Raw genomic sequence first — 22,605 nt, forward strand, 5'->3', positions numbered from 1 at the left:
TCGTACCAGAATCCCAATCTGCCGGTCAGTTTAGACGGAGGGAAAGAAAAACCGTCTTCCCTTTCTCTTCCTTCGAAAGGAGCCATTCTCCAAAACCTCTCAGCGCATTCTTCATGGAAACAGTAGGTTTCATCCTAACACAAGACGAAACCTTCGACGTCTTCGAAGTGGAGAATAACGAAAGAGGAGAAGGGGGAGCCACAGGAGAAAGGATATCTCCAAACTCTTGCAGGAGTAACTCTGTAAGTTTCTTATAGGAGGAAACTGAGGCGTCTTTTGTTCCTTCTTCTTCGAGGGGTCCTGTTTCCTCCTGAGCCGAAGAGCCTTCCTGATCCTTAGAGGCGCGACTATTCTTAAAGGAGTCTCTAGAGGCAGATAGACGTATACGTCTTGGAGACAATGCTTCGGGCAAGTGTCTACTTGCAACATCCTTCTTGTCTGGAGGAGTGCGTTTCCCAGATCCTTGAAGCCTAATAGGAGTCAGGCGGCAGTCAGGTGCAGAGCGCCTGTTTGAAGAAGAAATTCTATCAGGCTCTTGGCGCCTATCCAAAGAGAGGCGGCTACCAGGCGAACTGTGTCATACGAAAAGCGCCTACCAGGCTCTTGGCGCCTGAAACGAGGCGAGAGAATCTCTAGCGACGAGCGCCTACTAGGTGAGCGCCTACCAGGGAGAAGCGCCTGCTAGGCTCTCGGCGCCTGACTCGAGGCGAGTAAAAGTCAGGGAAGAGCGCCTGCCAGGCGAAACGCGCCTAACAAGCTCTTGACGCCTGTCCAGCGAAAAGCGCCTGTCCGATTTAGGGCGCTTGTCAGCCGAGAGTGGAGGCGAGACGAGGAGCGGCTACGAGGTGAGTAGTGCTACTAGGCTCTTGGCGCCCGTCAAGGGAGCGATCCTGTCTCGAGAAGAGCGTCTGTAGGGAGAGGATCTCCTACGCGCAGTTTGCTCCTTGTCTGAAGGAGAAACTTGTCGTCAGGCGAATGTCGCTTATACGCAGATTTGATCTTGTCCGAAGCAGAGAGCCTCCTGCGAGAATCCGAACGAACAGTTGAGCGCGCCTCTTCCGTCGAAAAGCGAGAGTCAGGAGAGGGAGCTTGGACTTCTTTACAGGAAGCGAGACGTCCTTCCTGCGCCGAGAAGACCCGTAAAGAGAGCCAGCCAGAGCCGAAATCTGCGCCTGAAGGTTAGCTAACACCCTTGCAGGAGAACTCACAAACTCGTGAACAGGAGAAGAGGCTCGATCTCCGCTCGGTGAACGATACTCCTGAGATCTCTTTCGCTTCTTCGCTTCCACCTCAGGCTCTTCCGAAAAAAACTTCAGGGCTGAAGGGCGGGCGCAGGGAGCATTCCAGGCTCTCTTCGAAGGGCGCGAGGCTTCCGAAGAGCTCCATCCTCTTTTAGGAGAAGGCGAAGGCGACGACGAGAAGCACTGGCGCAAAATTTCTCTCTTGGAGTGATCCAAGGTAGCCTGGGAACGATCAACAGGAACTACCGAGGGGACGCCTGACCGTTGGGGATGCTCCCTAACCTTCCTGCGGCTTTCGACTTTCCTCCTCCACTGGGACTGGAGTCTGGAAGAGGTCTAGGCCTGGAAGCATTAGGGCGCCGATCAGACGCACCCTCCACTGCACTGGGTTCACTGCACAAATCACTATTGGAATCACTCTTACCTTCTAGTTGCTTGATTTTCCTCTCCATACTGCGAATGGTGGCTTTCATTGAGGCCACTTCCGAAGGCGTATCTTCGGCTTCGGTGCAGGGAGCAGGAGCTGAAACTGACAAAAGGAGCTACTTCTAAATAGGATTATCTACATCCAACTCGCTAATACGAGATCTACTACTGCTCCTGGAAGAAGCTTTCCTAACTTTATCCTTTTCAAGCTTCCTCAAGTAGGAAGACAAAGACTTCCATTCATCCTCATTCAGCTTTTCACATTCATTACAAGGGTTATTAAAGGTGCATTCATTCCCTCTACACTTCAAACATACCGTGTGAGGGTCTACCGAAGCTTTCGGTAGCCTCACCTTACAATCAGTCATACAACAAACTCTAAACATAGCAGTTTTCTTAGTATCAACATCAGACATCATGAATCCAGAAAAATCCAAGAAAAGTCCAATAACTGTCCACAATCGCGAAAGCCAGGCCAAAAGATCGGGTACTTCACCAAAAGTCCGTAGAAACAATCCAGGGCGAAAACGAGAAAAGAATCCAACTGTCAAGAGGGTACCGCAACATAGTGGTCGACACCGACGACAGAAAAAATCTGACAAGAAAGGTATGATGGTTCTTACACCGCCTCCCAGCGGCGGGTAGGTAGATCACCTGACCTACCTGTCGCGTTAGCCGCGAGTTTTGAATTCTGTCGTGACGTCAGAGACGTAGCTAAGTATATGTCTGACAGGAAAGTTCATGTACAAAAAAGTTTAATTATACTCAGTTAACTGTGATATATGCATTTTACCTATAACTTCATAATTATTAACAAGATAGTTTTGTGAGGCTGCTCTCAGGATTGTGCATTGTACCTAGCCCACCTGGTATGATATTTAAACTCCCTATTGGATGCATGTTCTGAATTGACTGAACAGTACATTAAAAGGCTATAAATTACTTAGAAATTAATTTGTAGGTTTAACCTTTCATAGGAATTATGATAAGCAAAACGGGGATGGGTTTCCTAGTCCTTTGCCCACCCAGGGCAGGTTTCCTCCGGTAGATCACCTTGACGCCTACTCCTGTAGCGAGTGGCGGCGGAAAATTTTGAAATTTCTGTCGGGGACGATCGGAGTCGCTTTAACAGCTTATGGTATATATCTGGACAGGTTAAGTTTTGATTGCTATGAAAATTATGTCTTATTCACTAAGGTCTAGACTTACGGGAAATTATTGTTTAATGCCTTTTGCAGAACTGGGAGTAATTAAAAAAACTCTGTTTGGTCAGGCACAGAAAATCTATGAGACAATTATAACTGGAAGTTGATACTTACAAATAATTTAATTCCTTTTCACTATCAAAATAAAAACAATCACACCTCTGAACAGTTTTCAAAACACCTGAGTAATAAGAACTTTTAATAGTGGTACTAAACTAAAGTAATCCTAATATTAGATGTCAAGCCTCCTAACCAAGTTCTAAATACTGTATGTTGTCAGTTCATATGCCAGACAAAAAAGTATAACAACTCCTTATGAAGGGCTGTGTAGCAAAGCTTGCTAATTTCACTGATTCCATCTTCTGCAGGGTAATATGGCTTCAACTGAACCAAACAGAAACTGCCATAAAAAAAAAAAAAAAAAAAAAAAAAAAAAAAAAACCATTTCCTGGGTAACTAAATACATAGATGTATGCAGTCTTTGGGGCAATTAAGAAGAGAGGTAAGCAAATGACAGATATAAAGTAATTTACCCAGCATCAAAACTGATGAGTCACGTGCACCAACATAAGTGTTATTGGTTATTATTCCATATAAAAGATCACTTGTTCTCAGGGTTATTCTATCTTACTATAATAAAAGTAGAAATGGAGCTTTTGTTAAAAAATATTACATTTACAATTCAACTTGTTTCAGAACTACAAACCTCTCCTTTATTTATGGAATATATATGTACTCACTATTAACCAATTTGCAGGTTAACTACCAAGCACCCACACTATTATTTCTGAAAGCAACCACTGACCAAAAAAATTCTCCATAAAAAAAAAAAATCCTTCAAAATAAAAGAAAAAGCAGCTGCAGTATTGGCAATTGTGACCCCAGTGAAGAGGCTATTGCTGAAGCCATAGGTTTTGCCGAGACTGAGGCTGGATAACTCTTGGCAGTAGCTAAGTGCTCAAGGAATCTCGAAAGAAAAGTCTCCTGGAAGGCCAAATGAAGGGCGCAGTTCCTTCAACACCTCCTTCAGCTCTAGTGGATGCATTGGAGTTGGCACAGCAGAAGCTAGAGAGGCAAGGGCAGACAAAGAGATGATGGGGATTGTGGGTTCACCACTGCATCAGCCAGTGTTCCAACTGAGGAGGAGTAGTCAATAGCCATCTGGTCTGCACGTACCACCTTGGGCTGACCAAGGGGTAAACATGCAAGCACCCATTCCAGTAGCAGCAAGGGTCAGAACCAGTAAGAGTTGGGGATAAGAAGAGGCATATTCTCCTCTGAAGGCATCCACACAATCGTCCTCAACTTCAAACAATTTTGACCTGTACTCCCTTCATTTGCCACGAAACCAAGGCATTCCATATGGTTTAAGGATAGAGTGCACTCCTTACTTCTGCTTGATTTCTACTCTATTCAACCTTCTTAACCCAAGGGATGACGGGATGCCACTTAAGTATGACGGCAATATTATGCATTGGCAACTTCAGTAATGGAACTATTTTCTTGCTCATTTTAAATTATCACCTAATATTATAGTACATGGTTGTAATTGCCTTGTGTTGCAGATTAATAATAAAAATTAAAATATAAGGTACTTTAAACATACTTTAAAAGAATATGTTTTGGAATTTTTTTTTTTTTTTCAAAACCCATATTGTAGTTTTGTAATGTTCATGCAGTATTTTCTGAAACAATTTCAAATTTTTCCATAACAATATTACTCCTTAGCTATTCAAGAAACACCTATAAAAGTAAAAAAAAAAAATATACAGCAGTTATCAATTAGGTGAATGGGTGTATATGTGTGCAAGTTAACCGACATATGCACACTTGAATGGGTGTGTGTATGTTATCTAACATATGCACACTAACTTTTAAACAAATATTACTATCATCATTGTCATTATGATTATCTATCTTCATATCACTATTTGATGAAAATGAATAAGCATTACTATCAAAAGCCATTATCTACAAAATTTACAACATAAAGATTTATAAAAATCTTCAAATGTTGCAACTTCAGGATACAAAAGCCACCCTGGTCCCGCCCGCTGACAGGTTTATAATTCTGCTATCTTTATACCTATCATTAACATAAATCTGGCATCTTTTACGCTCAAGAGTGAGCTGAATGTCTGGTGAGACTGTTGACATCAATCAGACAGAGCTAAGGGGAGGTATTAAATTTATCACACAATTTGAAAATAAAGCGTCGATCGACGCCATCCTGGCACAGCACATAAAGCGTCTATTCTAGTGATGCGCCGTACCTTGTGGGTTAAAAGACGACTACTCAGAAATTCTTACCACAGCTATAAAGTCAAAGTACATGCCAAAGTTATCAGACATTCAAATCAGAAAACGCAAGGAAATGGCTTCAACTACCATCATTGCCTTACTATTCACTTTACTGCAAGTGTTGAAACTAGATGGCCAGGGAAGAATGCCACTGACAGTCATGTGAAAGGGTTGGCCCCACCCCTTCACTCCAATATCACTATTTAACTAACTGAAGCTATTATCAAGCTTCAATGACCAGACCAACATAGATGACGGAAGTTAAGAGGTAGTCCAGTAGGAAGCAGCACCACAAGTTTACTACCTATAACCAAGTTATTTACCATCGTAAGTGTAACATTCATTCCCATGGGGCTGGTAGTAAACACAGTGTTGAGAGTAGCTGTGATATCAAGTGAAAATCTAACCATTAGGTACCTAGAAAAATGAAAAATTTCCCCACGGGGGCACCCCATAGCTAGGTGTTGGATACCTCAAGGGATGTTGACTTGTGTAGAGCCTATTGGATTAACCAAACATTTCCAATGTAATTGTCTTGCTTTTGCATTTCACTGCTCCCCTTCCTGGTCCCCCAGAAACTTGACTAGGCGTGTGAATTTCCTTGGAAGTATCATGAAAAACCTGAAAACCGACATAGCCTATGCAATATGCGACAATTTTTTTAATAAATTTTCCAACAGTATGGGACCAACATTTAAATGTATAGCCTATACTATAAATACCTAGTACAGGCAGTCCCCGGTTATCAGCGGACTCGGTTAATGGTGATCCGGTTTTAAGGGGCTTGTCCATCGCCATAAAATCGGCAATTTATGGCACCATAAGTGGCCGAGTTGCAGTTACTGGTGCCATAAGGTGCTGATTACAGAGTTGTGGCACCATAGCATACCTAACAGAGGCGCCATTAACCTAACCCCGCCACCACAAGCAGCATAAATTGCTCTTTTCTTATCAGCAAACACCCCCCCCCCCCAAAATAACTGGGGACTGCCTTTATTGAAATACCTAGGTAGTACAATCCCCCCCAACATCATTCCTGCTAAATATAGATTTATGTCTGGTTTCTAATGAAATTTAACCAACAATTCATCACAATCTCGTAATCTGAGTCTTTACTATAAAAGCACAATCACATTAGTAAGCAGCACCAGCTTCGGCCTACCTAGGCCAGGTAGTCGTCCGTGAACAGAAACTGCAAGACAATAAAGGGGCACCTGGCCTTTTCCAAGTCTTTAAATCAAGCTAATAGCTATAACCTGACTTACCAATAATTTATACCCAGCCCGGGCTAGAATGGGGTACGGTCAGCGGGGGTCCAAATTAAGGTCAAGCCAGACAATGGCCATTGGCTAAGTGCGACTGCCTCGACACGCTAAGCCACCTAAGTCTCCCTTTCCCCGACTACCCTCCTTTCCCAAGGGCATTCCCGTCACATGACAGGAAAGGAAATAAAAGGGAGGAGTAAGGGCATAAAGGAAACCCGTCCAAGATATATATCCTGTCAAGATCTGACAGGAGATTTACGGGAATTCCACAGCTGGTTGTAAATGCCGCATTGAATGGTGGTCAGGATCGCACGCCTTGGAACTGTCATTGTAATATCTCATTCCAGTCACACAAAATGGGAATAAAGTCTCCACTAAGGAGATCTGGACCGGTTGTATGAATGGCAGACTCACCTGTCGTTGTTCGGATGATGTTTTTCACGTTTTACGTCGAAATCTACCCATGGACTCAGATGCCAACTTGTGACGTGCATGTGTAGCCGTGTTCTTGAAAACTGAACTCGAGGACCTGCCTATAATCTTGAAGGAAAGATCGCGTCATGGTTCTCCAATTTAAGGGGGAAAAAACGTCAAATATTGTAATTTTATGCATATTTAAATTCAGCTTTATATATAGGATGTATTTGTCACATAATAGCATCAAAAGTATATTATTCGAGGGCTTCATTGAGTATCCGATTATAATCTTCAAGGAAAATTACGCCATAGTCCCGTAAATTGATAAAAAAAACATTCAATTTGCATCTTCTTACATATATTTAATTCAGGATTTCTATAATAAAGGTATTTCTCAAATAACAGCATCAAAAGTATGTTATTCTGTTTCATGAATAAAAAGTAGGCCTACAACAAGTGCAAATCCCAATGGCAATGGTCGAGCGCTTTTTACCCACCAACTTGACTATACTATACAATATGCTGCATGTATGTGTTTAATTGGTTAGAGACACATTTATGTTAGATTGGCGTTATGTATTTATATGTACACATTGATGAAACAATATCCTAAAATCTCAGCGGCATAGGATATACGAACTTTCGTAAACCATTTATAGGCCTAGCTTTCCACTTACGGATTCAGCTGTCAAGATAATGTACGATTGAACACGTTTTTCTCTGTATTTTTCCCGGTTATGATATACAATCTCTTGTATCCACTAGATTACAGAATCAATCAGCTCTAGTCTAGTGAATAATAGCTCTTTGAAAATGTCAAAATGCTGCAAGAGATATAATTTACATATTATTGCTTCAGCGATATTGATGTTTACTTGAAACACACGAGAGAGAGAGAGAGAGAGAGAGAGAGAGAGAGAGAGAGAGAGAGAGAGAGAGAGAGAGAGAGAGTGACGTCACTAACTGTAAATTTCGGCGTCTTAAATAGCAAAGGCAATGAATATACCTAAAATTAAAACCGAGTTTGACTTTAAGGTGTTCAATAATGAATTTCCTATCGGTATGAACTTAAAACCTCTGCGAATTACAGCTTTAGTATTAATTAAACGGAATAATCAGAATACGATACAGATTTGCTTTCAAGAATTCACCGGCGTGAAGCATCATTGCCGCTGTTTATTTTGTGATGAGCGGTTTCTGGGAAAATGTCAGACGGCAATTACGGAAGACCAGTACGCGAGAATAGATTTAAGGCACTGTGAGGATTATGGAATAACATAATAAATAAACAAACTATATTATTTCAATGAGTCCCTTCAAGACTTTAGCCATGAGATCCGTTTGTCAATAATTAGCAGTGAAGCTCATCAGCTGTTAATATATGTTTTAAATTTTAAGAAATTTAATGATCCCTCACTTGTAATATTATGACATTATTATAATGATTAATGACAGTTATGCAAACTACACCACTGCTAATGGTAGGAACGGGTTCTTATATAGTAATTAAGCATAAAGCTCCCTCAGTTGACACCGTGCATGAGTCTTCGTGGTCTAGGCTGTGACTAGATGTAAACCCTTTTTCATATGATTATAACACGCATTTAAAAGACTTGTCTCTGAAAAGACAGCACTATATTAATTTTAAACCAAGTGATAATGAAATTTAACGTAACTGTGGCGTGTTTTTAATATAAAAATTAGTTTAATTAGCCTATTACAAGACTATACAAAAACACAAGAGGAGCATTAGGTGAGCGATAGTGTGGGCGCTCAGCGGGATTTGACTATTTATCTTTATTTGCCTCCATAAAAGATTTGTGCCATATGATTGCTGCAGGTTGAAGTTGCAGCAATTACTGGTGTTTGCAACAACTGGAGTAATTCAATAATGACTTGAATGAGTTGTATTTCGTCATCCACCGAGCCAAGCAATTGAAGGAATTTAAGGGGGTCCCGAGAATCAGATCTCGACGGTAGGCCTAATAAAGCCTAAACTGGTTTCCGACCTAAACTGGTAAACAAAATATTAAGGTTCTCCTGCATTTTTTTACTTACCTATCGATTCCACAAGGGTATGGCGTCGCCATGTCAAAAGGCTAGTTAAGAAATAGTGGTGAAGGTGCACCATCTTACGGATATTAGATTCGGGATTAAACAAAGGAAATCGGAGACTTAACATACTGAAAATGTAGCTAGGGCGCCTTGCTGACTCACGTGTTCGTCAAACCCAACAAAGAGGCAGATGGACAGGTGTCGTAAATGTCATATAGAAACGGGGAATAGGCACAATGAATGAAGGTGGTGATAGAAATAAGCAAAAGGAAACTTGAAGAAAATGGGGTAATACATAGTTTTCAGCCTCAGACTGTGAATGTATACTGAAGATTTACTGTTTTCCTTTTCATTTTCATCTTCAGATCTTGGATGAACTCATGTTTCTCTTTCTCTGAATGTTTAGAGTGAGAGGCATAGCAAAGGAAGGCTCTTAATTCGCATACAGTAAATTATTAAAAGAGTTTTCAGTTGCAAATGTACACCCAGATATATACGGATGCCTATGTATAGAAAGGCGTCCCGTTGGATGTTATAACCTGCGATGTTATACGCAAGTATCTGTTTGTCTACTTCCCATTCTCGTCAGAGTGACATCGATGCAGAGAGAGTTTCTAAGTTTCGTTAGTATCTTCTTTGAGTATAGAGGTGAAGACTTCAAACTCATGATTGTCAAACTTAACATATATTTGTGAAACTACATCTCTTGAGTAGAGGAAGAGTGGTTCAGAGAACTTGTCTCGATGAGTGGAAGTAGAGATCTAAGTTACAAAGTATTCACAAAAGATAGGAGAGCAAAGCTTAGCTCAGCATACATAACATACAGACAGATGAACATGTGATTAGGAAGTCACGTAGTTGTCTCTGTGGGCTATAGGTCACCATGTTCTCAGGCTAAGGCACTGTGACCTGTTTTACAAGACAATGCTTTTGATTACTACAGGCAAATGCAAACCAGGGCGCCGCTGATTCAATACATCCAGCCTAGCTTGCGTCCTGTTTATTAACTCTTATCACACTCCTTGTTCTCGCCAGTGAGCCCTTGGGTCATGGGCTTATTTACATATATGGAATATATATGTATATTAAATGTGATCATTACATTAATTGCTCGGCCATCTACAAACCAAACACTGAACATTAAAGCTTAATTTGTATATGACTCATAGGAGTATGAAAGAGAAATTAATATGAATATATAGTTAGTCCTACTATGAGATTCAGGGTCTCTGTAACACGGTTTTTTGGACTTTGCTCCTTGTCAAAGCATCGGATGTAGCTGAAAGTTGACATATGTATATTTTACAACCACACACAAATTTTGTCAGCATCATCAATAACCTAAACCCGATAGTTTTGATTTTTATAGAGTAAAAATGATCTAGCTGACGCCATGGCCAATGATTACGAGCCAAGAGTCGAAAAACATTCATTACGTAAGCAAGGTAAACACACCTTTTGACTAAATGTTGCCCCGCCCATCCACCAGACAGAAATGCCATTGGCTCTGAAACCCAAAGACTTTATGAATGGCGGAACGATACATAGATGTGGGTGGGGTATCAATGCTAGTGTAGTAATACTACTGTAGCAGTAGTGCCGCAACAGTATAGCAGTAATATACATGAATTAAACGTTTAGACCAACTGCTGGGATCCTTGAGGATCATTTAGCACTTCTTACAACTACTCGAGAAATTAGTTTTTATAGCCAGAAGTTAAATTTTCTAATCCAACAATGCCCATGGTAGCCTTCAGTGTTATCCTGAATTATAACGAGGCGAAAGTGGGTGGAGCCCCATGAAGTCACCATTCTGACGATAATTATTGGTGAAGGTTTAAAGTCAATATACGGTACCGGCTATTTTTTTTTCAGTAAATAGGTAGATAGCCAATAAACAAAAATTGCTTGACATTGGATATAGCAGTTATCAAATCAAGCTTGTCTACTATGTTTTTGGTAATTACCAACTATTCCCTACATCTTGTCAATCTGATTGTGACCTATAAAGTAGACTGTAATTTCTTTGGAAACTTATTTTGGGAGCTAGACTAATAATCGAAGTGTTTTTGTATTTATTAACATATTTTGTTGGTTTGTTCATTATGACAATTATCAGTGAGGAGGTTCCAGAGTTCATAAAGGTGTACTGCTTTGCTTGTATTTAAATTTGTATGTCATTGTTGCCAGAGGTTTAGCCTTCGTTACGTATAGCCAATCATCCATCGAGAAAGAGGGAAGAAATGATGCCATAAGTTACGTAACGAGTGCGTTCGAAACCTTTTCTCTGAGTAAGTTGGTTCGGCCCCGTTCTTCAAAAAAGGTCCACCTTTTTACATTAATTATTAAAAGTACCAAATTTATTCAACCTACGTAGTGCAGAATACACTCAAAATTTATGTGTTGATATAATATGTATTCTAAATAAGCGTTATATTTATGAAATACATAGATAAAAAGTTATTGCGAAAAAACCGTGTTACAGAGGCCCTGAATCTCATAGTAGTTACCAGCAAGTGGTTAAGGAATGATTTTCAACTGATTATATGTAAAAAAAAAATAAGATATATAGAAATACTCATAAGTAAAAGAATAATGCATGGAAAATACAGATCCATGTATAAGACAAATGCATATGATATCATACTAATATTAAAGATAACATGTCATACATAATGATAGTTATATACTGTTAGTCATGAGAATACATATTCAACAGAAAGTACTGACGTACTGCTGATGATTGCATGACATAAGAATTACATTCTAAAAAGCATATATGGTTAAATGGTACCAAAAATGTGATAAGATAAAAGGTAACTGATTAAGAATAGGTGCTACCTGATTAGCATATTCTTATAGTATAAGTTTTATAATGCAATTATAATTGTGGTAATACAATTAATTCACCTCAGAACCTGTGTATCATGTTATGAAATGTATGTTTTCTGTGTTCAGATTCCCAAATTTAAAGATAACATGTCTTAAGTGATCCACACTTTTCATTTTGAAGTACGTAAGACAGAGAGAGTGAAAGCTCATAAGCCTTTTGAAGAGGGTTGTTGTCACACTTTGAGAATGTCTTAGCTAAGCTGATTTCTTTATCGGCACAAACACGCGTAAGACCTCCCAGGCCGCACTGTTATTCAACCCCTTGAAAATAGATGAGTTAAGCTAATTTTTTATCGTCCAGATCGGGCCTGTAACGGAACAAGGGGCCTTGTTCTTTCTGCTCAATACCCCTATAGAGATGACGTAATATGTTTTCGTCTCGGACGTTTACACTGACATACACCCATTCCCTTATACGCATAGTTACGCATATAAAACATTCATTTGCTTTTGAGACGTAGCGGCGTGTGTTAGAGAGTTTAACATTGCTCTCTCTCTCTCTCGCTCGCTCGGTTGCGAGGCTGTTTCAGTAACTTAACGTAACGAGCTGGTCACTCATTTCTTAGTAAAATATGTGTTGTTTGTGGAATCTGAACATAGTATTATTTCTGTTAGTTTTGTGAAGGCGCCCACGAAAATAGTGAAGAGGTTGAAATTGTAACAGGCCTTTTGATTGGAGTTGCAACTGTGTATAAGGTATTTTTACAAATGTTTTGAAGTGCACTTCGAGGTTTTTATCATTTTTTTTTAACACATTTATCTTTTGCTTTGTTCTTTTGACATATCCAAATTTTATATGCTTAATGTTTGTACTGTCAATGCTTTAATTGTTTTCGTATTATGCATTATGTTTTTGCATTGTCTTTATTTTGTTTAATTAGTTTGAATAATATTCTATTATAAAATTGTTTGAATCTAACACTTGCAAATTAATTTTTATTTAATGAAATATCATTTCAAATTTAATTATTGCTTTATGATTTAATTTAATTAATTTTCTTGATAAACTTTGATTTAATTTTGCTTAATAACTAATTCAAGAATTAATTAAACTTTTGTTTTCAAGTAATAACAATTTCTCTGAGATTGTGAATTTCACTTATAAATTTTGAATTTAGAAATAAATTTTTTGTATTTAAAATTTATACGAGTATTTTATTACAACTCCAGTATTAAGCATTGCATTTTATTTTTGTTTAGGTAGAAACATAGAGTGATAATTGTGACGTTTCCCACAAATAAAACAGAATCAGGGAAATACTTAGATTTGAATTTGCAGGAGTGATGCCCTTTAATTAAGATTACCTCACACCTATTTTAATGAACTTAGACTGATTGTTTTCTTGACTGTTCAGTTAAGAAAAAGGGATCACTCTTACCTTTAGAATATTCAGTCGTTTAGTATTTGTGATGAAGGGTCAGGTGTCTGTCTGTAGTGAGGTAAGTAATAACCAGGTACTTGAACAAACTGTGCCCTAGGTACAAAGGGTGTCCCAGACCCAGGAATAAAAGGGTCTCTTGTACTAGCAAGTACAAATGGTAAGTGTAGTAACCAGATACTTGGCAATTTGGGTTAACAAATATTAATGGTGTCCAGACACAGATCTTTGACTACTTCGTGCACCAAGTATTAATGGTATCCAGACCCAGATACTCTAGGCCACTTCGTCACAAGTATTAATGGTGCCCAGAGACCCGGGATATTTGGCACTTTATGTACCAAGTATCAATGATCCCCAGAAACCAGGGAGGAAAACAAATCACATTATCACTCTAGCTTATACTGGTGGTGTTAGGAATATATTTTGTTAGAAGAGTGACCATATATTTGTTTTTGCATTTTATTAAAAGAATTGTATTTGAGAAAAATGGCTCCATTCGATACTCAGGAATTTTTAGCAGCCCCTTCCATCCAAGTGTTGTCTGAAACTACTCTGACTAAGGCACAGTGGAGTGCTCTAGCAGTAGTATGTGGTTGTCATGTGTTTAGTAGCATGATAAAAGCACAAATCAAATGCATTGTCATGCAAGCATTGATAGACTCTGGTAGAATAACTGATGATGATGAGTTAGAACTGGCTCAAGAGTTGTTGAATGTAGCACAGGCTGATCTTATAAATAAGCAAGTAGAAAAGAAAGAGAAAAGTGATGCAGAGTTAGAACTCAGATGCATAGAAGCAGAAGAAAGTTTGATTAAGCTGAAAATGCAGGCTGAAAGAGAGAGAATAGACAGGGAAAAACAAGAAAGAAGAGAAAGAGAAGAAGAAAAAGCAGCAGAAGATGAAAGGCAAAGGATAAAAGAGGAAAGAGAAATTGCAAGACATGAAAGGGAGATGGAATTGATAAGAGCTAGATCCACATTACCTGCAACACCGTCTAACCCTAACCATGGTAATCAAGACCCTGCATTTGATGTAGTAAGAGTGCAGAAGGTAATTCCTAAGTTTACTGAAGAGGCTCCAGATGAGTTCTTTGATCACTTTGAGAAAGTGGCTTCAGGTATGGGATGGCCAGAAGATAAATGGTCAGTTTTGCTACAAAGTGTCTTGATTGGTAAAGGGAGAAGCGCTTATTTAGCCTTAACAGCTGATCAGTGTAAAGACTATAAGGTGCTCAAACATAATGTGCTACAAGTATACCAGTTGACCCCAGAGTACTACAATGAAAGATTCAGAAGTTTAAGAAAGGATGAAAAAGTAACTTTCTTGGATTACGCTTATAAAGTGAGAAGGTGTTTTAAAAGATGGTTGGAGGCAGCTAAAGTTACAACTTTTGAAGAGTTAGAAGAGTTAGTTGTTTTAGAGCAATATTTTAAAGGTATTCCTGAGCATATAAGAGCCTATTTGAGAGAGAGAGAGGTTAAAAAACTTGACAAAGCTGCTACACTGAGTGAAGACTACAATATAATTAGTAGCAGGCATAATCATAATGTCAAGTACCAGAATCAACCACGCCCAGGTTTTAAGTCTCATCCAGGTTTCAGGAACAATTTTATAAATGGGAAACCTACAAGTAATAATACTCCTCAGCAAGCTAATGTGAGATCCTCATCTAATTTTGCAAGACAGTTGCAAAAGCCTAATGTTGTCTGCTTCAAGTGTGGAAGAGCAGGGCACTTCAGTCAGGAGTGTTATTGGAATTATCAGCAGTCCAAGCCTGTTGGTCAAATAGTAAGAGGTGACCATGTCAAACAGACTGTTAAGAACAATGTGGGGAGGAATCCGACTACAGGGAAGACTGAAACTAAACAAGCTGAGTGTTTAGGAACCAGTGAGTGGCTGAGCAGTTTGGAGGCCTTTAAGCCATATATCTATGAGGGTACACTGGAAACTCAAGAAGAGAGTGTGCAGGTACCCGTCAAGATTTTACATGATACAGGGAGCAACCATAGTGTGGTGTTATGTGGTGCTCACCCAATGTTGGAGAAGAATCTCACTGGAGATTCAGTTATTTTGAAGGGTATAGGAGGAGAGGAAGTAACTCCTATATGCCGCTTACACCTGTCCTGTGAATTGGTGACAGGGAGTGTTGATTTTGCTGTAAAGGACTCACTGGCTGTGGAAGGTGTACATGTTCTGTTGGGAAATGAAGTTGGTGGTGTTCCATTTGTTCCTTGTCCTGTAGTGACAGACAAACCGTTGAGGATTAGTCCTACGGTAGAGTTAGAGAAGAATAACCCCCACTTGTTCCCTAGTTGTGTAACTACCAGAAGTATGAGGAGAATTTCGACTGTTGGTGAAGAAACTGAGGATTTGCACGCCCAAGACGGATCAAGTGAAGGATCTTTGAACTTAGAACAATTGTTCCAGGGGAGTGATGCCTCCCATGGAGCTGACCGAGAAAGGATTTCCCAAGAAAATGAAGAACCTGTTGTTCCTGAAGAGACTCCGATTAGTCAAGGGGTTCCTGAAGATAGTGAAACTGCAGTAGCTGAGGTACCAGATATTGATAGTTCAACTATTGAAGTTGGACAGGTAACAAGAGAGAAGCTAATGGACTTGCAGAAGAAGGATACATCGTTAGCTGATTTGTTCTTCAGAGTTGTTGATCGGGAAGAGATGCAACAAACTCCTACCTGTTATTATCTGAAGGAAGGTTTGCTGATGAGGAAGTATAAACCTTCGGATATACCCGGAAATGCTGAATAGGGTGAATATCATCAGATTTTGATTCCATGGTCATTGAGAAAGCAAGTGGTAGAAGTAGCTCATGAATCTTGACATATGGGAATCAGGAAGACTGTGGAGAAGATCATGAGATATTTTATCTGGCCTGGACTTCATAAAGATGCTAGCAGGTTCTGTCGAGAGTGTCTTACCTGCCAGATAGCTGGAAAACCTAATGAGACCATTCAGAAAGCCCCCCTTTAACAAGGTGATTATAGATATGGTTGGACCGCTTCCGAAGACGAAGAAAGGAAATGAATATCTGTTGACATTAATGTGTCCTGTTACCAGATATCCTGAAGGGATCCCTGTTAGAAACATATCTGCCAAGATAGTTGCTGAGAAACTATTGGAGTTTTTCTCAAAGTTTGGTATACCAGAAATTGTACAAAGTGATAGAGGAACGAACTTTACTTCCAAGTTATTCCATGATGTGATGAACTTATTAGGGGTAAAACAACAGTTATCAACTGCTTATCATCCAGAAACTCAAGGTGCCTTGGAAAGGTTCCACCAGACATTGAAAAGTATGCTGACAAAGTATTGTTCTGAGTCAGGAAGAGAATGGGATGTTGGTTTACCCTTAATGTTATTTGAAGTTAGGAATGCTTATGAAGAAAGCATGGGATGTTCACCCAATGAGATGATTTTTGGAAGAGAAGTGAGAGGACCTTTGAAGATTCTTGCCGAAAATTGGGTAGAAAATAAAGAGGAAATCCAAGGAGAGTATGTGAAGAACTTAAGGAAAAGGTTGGAAGAGATTAGAAAATTCTCTTTAGAAAATCTGAAAATGAGTCAAGAGAAAATGAAAAGGAACTATGACAGAAAGATTAAGCTAAGAAGTTTTAGTGTTGGTCAACAAGTGTTAGTGTTTCTGCCAGTCAAGAGATTTCCCCTTACAAATAAATTTCAAGGTCCCTACAGGATAATTGAGAAGTTAAGTGATAGAACTTATGTGATTGAAACACCAGAAAGAAGAAAACGACGGAGGAAGATACATGTGAACCTTTTGAAACCTTACTTCTCAGAAACTAGAACTGAAACTGTGTCAATAATACAAAAACCTTCATCTACAGAAGACGATGACGGCTATGAATTGGGAGCTGAAAGCAGATGAATAATTCTTCAATTTTGAAAAATTTGGAGGATAAACTGAAACATCTTAATGTTGAACAAGGTGAGGAATTCAGTGAAGTGATTAGAAGCTTCACAGAGATTTTTGCAGATGTACCCAGACGTACTAATCTGACCAAACATGAAATCAAGATCAAAGAAGATGGAAAATCGTTCAAGCAAAGAGCTTATCGCTTATCACCTTATCATCGAGATGTTCTGAAGAAAGAAGTTCAGTATTTGCTGCAACATGGATTAGCAGAACCCAGTTCAAGTCACTTCAGTTCTCCATGTGTATTAGTGAAGAAACCTGATGGCTCCTTTAGGATGTGTACTGATTATAGGAAACTGAATTCCATAAGTATGGCTGACAATTATCCCTTGCCTCTTATAGATCAGTTACTTGATAATATTGGGCAAGCCAAGTTTGTTTCCAAGATAGACTTATTGAAGGGATATTATCAGATACCCTTAGATGAAAATGCGAAGTTGCTGTCAGCTTTTATTACTCCTTTTGGATTGTATCAGTATACTGTATTGCCATTTGGTCTGATGAATGCACCAGCCACATTTCAGCGAGTGATGGATCAACTGCTAGGATCTATAGAAGGAGTAGGTGTATACCTTGATGACATAGTCATTTACTCTACAACGTGGGAAGAAAATCTGCAGATCCTGAAGAAAGTTTTCAAGAAACTACAAGAGGCAGGACTAACAGTCAACCTAGAAAAGAGTGAGTTTGGGAAGGCGACTGTTCAGTACCTTGGGTTTGAAGTTGGAAAAGGCCTTCTTGCTCCGGTGAATGCTAATGTGGAAGGTATCCGTAAGGCTACCCCCCCTACTACTAGGAAGCAACTACAAAGATTTTTGGGCATGGCTGGATTCTATCGTCATTTCTGTCCAAATTTCTCAGCCATAGTAGTTCCCTTGACAGACTTAACTAGTCCCAAAGCTAAGTTTGTTTGGACTCCAGAATGTCAAGAATCCTTTGAGAAGGTAAAAGCCATTTTAACTTCAAGACCAGTGCTTCAAGCTCCAGACTTTAATAAGAAATTTGTGATACAAGTTGATGCCTCTGATTGTGGAATTGGAGCTGTTCTGCTTCAAGAAGATGAAAATAACCTTCTACACCCTGTGTGTTTCCTGTCTTCGAAACTGAAAAAGCATCAGAAAAACTATGCAACTATTGAAAAGGAAACTCTAGCCTTAATCACAGCATTGAAAAAGTTTGAAGTGTATGTGAACAGACCTAAGAATGAAGAAGTTTTAGTGTTGTCTGATCACAATCCCCTGTCATTCATACAGCGGATGAAAAACCATAATCAAAGACTGACCAAGTGGTCTTTGTGCTTGCAACAGTATAATATAAAGGTTGAGCACATATCTGGTAAGAACAATGTAGTTGCCGATTATTTATCCCGTTGTGAATCGTTGGATTCAACCCCGGAATAACTAATCTTCTGGGGGAGGAATCTTATAGTATAAGTTTTATAATGCAATTATAATTGTGGTAATACGATTAATTCACCTCAGAACCTGTGTATCATGTTATGAAATGTATGTTTTCTGTGTTCAGATTCCCAAATTTAAAGATAACATGTCTTAAGTGGTCCACACTTTTCATTTTGAAGTACGTAAGACAGAGAGAGTGAAAGCTCATAAGCCTTTTGAAGAGGGTTGTTGTCACACTTTGAGAATGTCTTAGCTAAGCTGATTTCTTTATCGGCGCAAACACGCGTAAGACCTCCCAGGCCGCACTGTTATTCAACCCCTTGAAAATAGATGAGTTAAGCTAATTTTTTATCGTCCAGATCGGGCCTGTAACGGAACAAGGGGCCTTGTTCTTTCTGCTCAATACCCCTATAGAGATGACGTAATATGTTTTCGTCTCGGACGTTTACACTGAAATACACCCATTCCCTTATACGCATAGTTACGCATATAAAACATTCATTCGCTTTTGAGATGTAGCGGCGTGCGTTAGAGAGTTTAACATTGCTCTCTCTCTCTCAAAATCTCTCTCTCTCTCGCTCGCTCGGTTGCGAGGCTGTTTCAGTAACTTAACGTAACGAGCTGGTCACTCATTTCTTAGTAAAATATGTGTTGTTTGTGGAATCTGTACATAGTATTATTTCTGTTAGTTTTGTGAAGGCGCCCACGAAAATAGTGAAGAGGTTGAAATTGTAACAGGCCTTTTGATTGGAGTTGCAACTGTGTATAAGGTATTTTTACAAATGTTTTGAAGTGCACTTCGAGGTTTTTATAATTTTTTTTAACACATTTATCTTTTGCTTTGTTCTTTTGACATATCCAAATTTTATATGCTTAATGTTTGTACTGTCAATGCTTTAATTGTTTTCTTATTATGCATTATATTTTTTCATTGTCTTTATTTTGTTTAATTAGTTTGAATAATATTCTATTATAAAATTGTTTGAATCTAACACTTGCAAATTAATTTTTATTTAATGAAATATCATTTCAAATTTAATTATTGCTTTATGATTTAATTTAATTAATTTTCTTGATAAACTTTGATTTAATTTTGCTTAATAACTAATTCAAGAATTAATTAAACTTTTGTTTTCAAGTAATAACAATTTCCCTGAGATTGTGAATTTCACTTATAAATTTTGAATTTAGAAATAAATTTTTTGTATTTAAAATTTATATGAGTATTTTATTACAACTCCAGTATTAAGCATTGCATTTTATTTTTGTTTAGGTAGAAACATAGAGTGATAATTGTGACGTTTCCCACAAATAAAACAGAATCAGGGAAATACTTAGATTTGAATTTGCAGGAGTGATGCCCTTTAATTAAGATTACCTCACACCTGTTTTAATGAAGTTAGACTGATTGTTTTCTTGACTGTTCAGTTAAGAAAAAGGGATCACTCTTACCTTTAGAATATTCAGTCATTTAGTATTTGTGATGAAAGGTCAGGTGTCTGTCTGTAGTGAGGTAAGTAATAACCAGGTACTTGAACAAACTGTGCCCTAGGTACAAAGGGTGTCCCAGACCCAGGAATAAAAGGGTCTCTTGTACTAGCAAGTACAAATGATAAGTGAAGTAACCAGATACTTGGCAATTTGGGTTAACAAATGTTAATGGTGTCCAGACACAGATCTTTGACTACTTCGTGCACCAAGTATTAATGGTATCCAGACCCAGATACTCTAGGTCACTTCGTCACAATATACATGTATAAAAGGATTCAAGTAAGATAATAGGTAACTGTTTAAGAATAGTTGCTACCTGATTAATATTATATACTATATATATATATATATATAGTTAATATATATATATATACTATATATATCGTATATGTATATAATGTTTCAAATAAATTCAGATAAGTGTGCACATCATATAGATTCCTGGTGCGTACACGCACAGACATATTGATTCGTAGAACTTTAATTGATTTTATTAGGTGCGCTACCAGATATATCGAATGATAAATGATAATTAAGCTTCTCATACTTTACATATGGAATGCAATGTCTCGGAGTTTCCTGTTACACATTTAGCCAGCGTTCAAACCACTTTTCACACAAAACACAATTCCAAACAACTTTCCTCCGAGTCAAATGAAATGGCCAATTTCAAGTGGCTCTAAAGTTAAACGCCTTAAGGGCAACAGGAAAATTGTCTGAGCGGGGTACGACGTTCTGTTGATGATCCATCCGTGTTCCCCTCAACCTAGGCCGAGCAAAGATGTTAGCGATGACTAAAACCACCACCAACACGCATGTCACAGCCAGCAGTGTGTAGAACCGTAGATCCTCGTCGACATGGTAAGCCCTTGAAGTGTGGTCCATACTAGCCAGTTTTGATAGTTGATGAGCCACTTTCGCAGTGTATGGAAGGGGTAAAGCTGGGATGATAGTACTTGACCACGAAAAATTCGCAAAGTAAGCTCGTTGTTGTCTGATGGTGCTAACTCCACGGACCGTGTAGTTGGTTGTTGTTCCACTGCAGCCGTCTGCGGCGATGAACATCCGTGAAGAGGCCGTTGATCCGTCCGGGCATGCAACGTGAAATCCTTCCCTGTCATATCGTATCCACGATCCGTTGTTCAGCCTGTAAGCAAACTTATACTCGTCAAAGGGGTAAAGTTGTTTCAGACATCTTTCGCGTGTATGGGAGAGAGAGCCATTTAGCACTAGACCTAACTTGCATGAATCCCCTGATATATGGTGGAATTCAAAGGAGTCAGCTGTACATACTTTATTACCCATGGCATCTGGACAGTGAGTGAACCTCTAGGTCCCTGATAACCGTAAATGTTACCTTATTAGGGGAAATCAATACGTGTCCCATCAGATTAGATATTACAGGTAATGAGTTATTCGTCATGAAAGTTGGGAACGGTACAATTTTGTAAGATTGCCAGGCATCAGAAGAATCAAAAGGAATGGTAATCATGATCCTGTAATTCTCAACACTTACTGATATTAAGCTATAATAAAATTGTATCTTATGCGCCTCTAACAAAGGAACATAACCCAGTTTCTCTCGTCCGTTCTCTAAAGTTAATGTTAAATCTTTGATAGGCAGAACACCCTTTGATAGGCAGAACACCCTTCGTAGCTAGCGTGATAGCTTCCGCATAGTCTTTTGATTTTTCAATAAAATGTGAAATTTTTGTACGGATATGGTCTACCTTAGAACTGTAATACGCTAATGTTGCCAGCAAGTGTTGCATCTCCATCATCTGATTGATATTACTAGAATGTTCGTTCACCAAAGTCATAAGTTGATTAATTGATGATAATTGTTTACGAAGTTCGGAAAAAACTAAATCGTTTTCATGTTGCAAAAATTCAGTTCTCTTATTCTGATCATTAATTTTAAGACGATTTGAAATTCCTAAACCTAAACTTGCAACAGACTCGAAGACGTTGAGCGCAGCAAATATAAACGGGTTACGTCTTTCTAGGCTACTGTGCCTCACAGTCCACATAAGCAGATCACGAGCCAGACATTCTGCTTCAGCAGTTTTGTTTTGCAAGTCGAATGATAACATTTCTGCAACACTTAAGAGTCTGTGCTAGTGAAATCTCTGGATTAAAAGGAAAATGACATTGATGTAACTGATTCAATGATTTGGCAAATCGCGACAAGTCGCTTTTTAGGTTAATGACATCATCTTCTGGCAGGAAAATCGCTCGCAAATCAACTTCTAGAACTATATTGCTTGCTGTAATGAAAACGTCCTCTGTTCTTTCAATTATAGAGCCATGTGTAAAATGTATATTTTTTGTTTTAGCTCTCTTCCCACACGACAAGGATGTCTGAACGAACAGTACCACTCCGAACAATATAGCTTCATGTTGGAAACCTGCAATTAGTGAAATATATGTAATTACTCATCTTTGAATTATCTACTTTTATACAAAACAGAAAAAAATGTTTTCATACAAATATTATATATACATACTTTTATCATGCAAGTTTCATAGATACTTTTTATTAGTTATGTTTCATATATAGGCATACATAAATTTCTCTCTC

General features: G+C 38.7%; 1 protein-coding gene across 5 annotated transcripts in view; it reads right to left on the reverse strand.

The window, feature by feature from the left end:
• Positions 1-6,997, reverse strand: part of LOC135210098 (ADP-ribosylation factor-like protein 6-interacting protein 4) — a 34,730-nt gene extending 27,733 nt beyond the window's left edge. Inside the window, exon 1 of one of the 5 annotated variants that reach the window (XM_064242903.1) lies at positions 6,853-6,997. The gene's annotated coding sequence lies outside the window, so the exon portion shown is untranslated. Of the gene's footprint in view, positions 1-6,438; positions 6,458-6,852 lie in introns of those variants that run through there. The other 4 variants (XM_064242901.1, XM_064242899.1, XM_064242902.1 and 1 more) reach the window with 4 other exon arrangements.
• Positions 6,998-22,605: the final 15,608 nt, after the last annotated feature.

Source organism: Macrobrachium nipponense, chromosome 39, assembly GCF_015104395.2.
Source record: "Macrobrachium nipponense isolate FS-2020 chromosome 39, ASM1510439v2, whole genome shotgun sequence".
In the NCBI taxonomy this organism is placed as follows: Eukaryota; Metazoa; Arthropoda; class Malacostraca; order Decapoda; family Palaemonidae; genus Macrobrachium; species Macrobrachium nipponense.